Source organism: Arachis duranensis, chromosome 2 (genome assembly GCF_000817695.3).
Source record: "Arachis duranensis cultivar V14167 chromosome 2, aradu.V14167.gnm2.J7QH, whole genome shotgun sequence".
NCBI lineage: Eukaryota > Viridiplantae > Streptophyta > Magnoliopsida > Fabales > Fabaceae > Arachis > Arachis duranensis.
The window spans coordinates 8,226,853-8,228,693 of record NC_029773.3 but is presented as its reverse complement, the minus strand read 5'-3'; the positions used below and the strand labels follow the sequence as shown (position 1 = coordinate 8,228,693).

General features: G+C 23.7%; 1 protein-coding gene across 4 annotated transcripts in view; it reads left to right on the top strand.

Annotated features, from left to right (window-relative positions):
- Window positions 1-392: 392 nt before the first annotated feature.
- Window positions 393-1,841, top strand: part of LOC107473323 (uncharacterized) — a 21,042-nt gene continuing 19,593 nt past the window's right edge. For all 4 annotated transcript variants that reach the window (XM_052257626.1, XM_052257625.1, XM_052257624.1 and 1 more), the window contains exons 1-2: window positions 393-517; window positions 966-1,018. The gene's annotated coding sequence lies outside the window, so the exon portion shown is untranslated. The remainder of the gene's footprint in view (window positions 518-965; window positions 1,019-1,841) is intronic.

Here is a 1,841-nt window from a genome sequence, read left to right as displayed (position 1 = left end):
AATCATTTATTAATTTAGATTTTAATTATTTTAGTAATTATTTATTAATTAAAATATATGTGAATCAATATGTATAAATATATATAACTACATAATAGTTAATATGATGGTTGATTTTATTTTAAATATGTAGAATTTTTTTATAAAATAATAATGATAATGAAAGGCGCGCGCCAATATTGACTCCTAAAAAAGAAAACCCTACCAGTTTTTTAATATTTACCGTACATATCTCCAGTTAAATATTGAATTATTGATATGACATTATTGATACTTAAAAAATGTACAACAACCCAGATAAGTCCACAATTTAACCATAAAGATTAATAATTAATAGAGAGCATTTAAGTGCTTTTGGATGCTATATATTGACACCACTTAGTAATCTCCATCCGCAACTATTTTAGAGCAAAAAATTGAAACACACCATATTAGAGCTTCTTGTTTGTTATAGAACTCTCTTAAAGGTCAAAGAACGACTCATCAAAGCTTGATATCCAAATTATTGGAATCGGAGGTTTGTTTACTCACTATAAATTAGTTGTTATGCAGGTTTTTTTTATTTTTATTTTTATGTTTGCACTAGTGTAACAATTTATATTTTTTTTCTTAAAACACTTATTAACAAAAATTCTTTATACATTCATTGTTATTAGAAAATTAAATTTCTTACCTTAAAAAAAAAGTTATGCTTCGGCTTGAATTTTTTTTTCTTTTACCAAAGATAAAGAGACTTAAATTCATTATCTTTTAAGTGAGTATGGAGAGACTATATCATTGGATCTGAATTTTTCTTTGTCTTAATTTGACAGAAGAAATTTATATGTATTGATGTGGTGACTAAGTTTTTTTTTTTTTTTAATGTGTTGATGACTTTTGTTAACCTTAAAGTAGTGATAATTTTGAAGTCTTTTTTATTTATTTATTTATTTTTCAAGTTTTTTCCATTTTGGTTTGTTCTTTAGGCTGTTTATTGTGGCCACTCTTTTCTTCAAAGTAAGAAGTTGTTCACGAGAAGGTAATGTTTTCTTTATCCTGATGAAATTTTATATATATAAGAATTTTGTTATTTAGTGTGAAAAAAAATACAAATTTAAAAAAGAGGGTTTCATATTAACAAACGAAAAAGTGTTTTCAGAGCACTCATCAAAGAAACAATAACAAAATATATCGTCTTGTGGAAAATTAATACACTTTTGTTAGGAGAGGGAGACAGCTCACGGCTAATTTTTTTTATATTGGATTGTTATTAGTGTTTTTCATTAATATTATACTATTTTGGTGTAATACAGTGTTATGGGATAAGAAGAAATCGTGAGTAACGATTTCAAATAAGATAAAAAAATTAAAAAAGTTAATAAAAATCGTGAATTACGATTTCAAGTAAGACAAAAAAAAATAAAAAATTGTGAGTCACGATTTCAATTTTTTAATTTAAAAAAAATGTTATTTATGAAATCGTTATTAACAATTTCTTTTGTTATGCAAATCGTAAATAACGATTTGTATTATGCATCACACTTATAAAATACACCTATTTTAACTTATATTATTGTGTTACACTATTTCATCCATCATCTAAAAAATAATTAACTCACAGCTCACACAAGTTGTTTGCTGATCATACAATTTTCTTCTAAAATAAAATATACATTACTTTTGACAAGAGTTGTCCCCACTCGAGTGGAATGGAAGATCTCGACCTCTTAAAGTGAGTAAATCTAAAAAATTCTCATCTAATTATTAATGATTTGAATTTTTTTATTTTTGAATTTTACTTTAAAAAATAAAATATAATTTTTTATCATTTATTTTATAAATTAAATAAAAAAATATAAGAA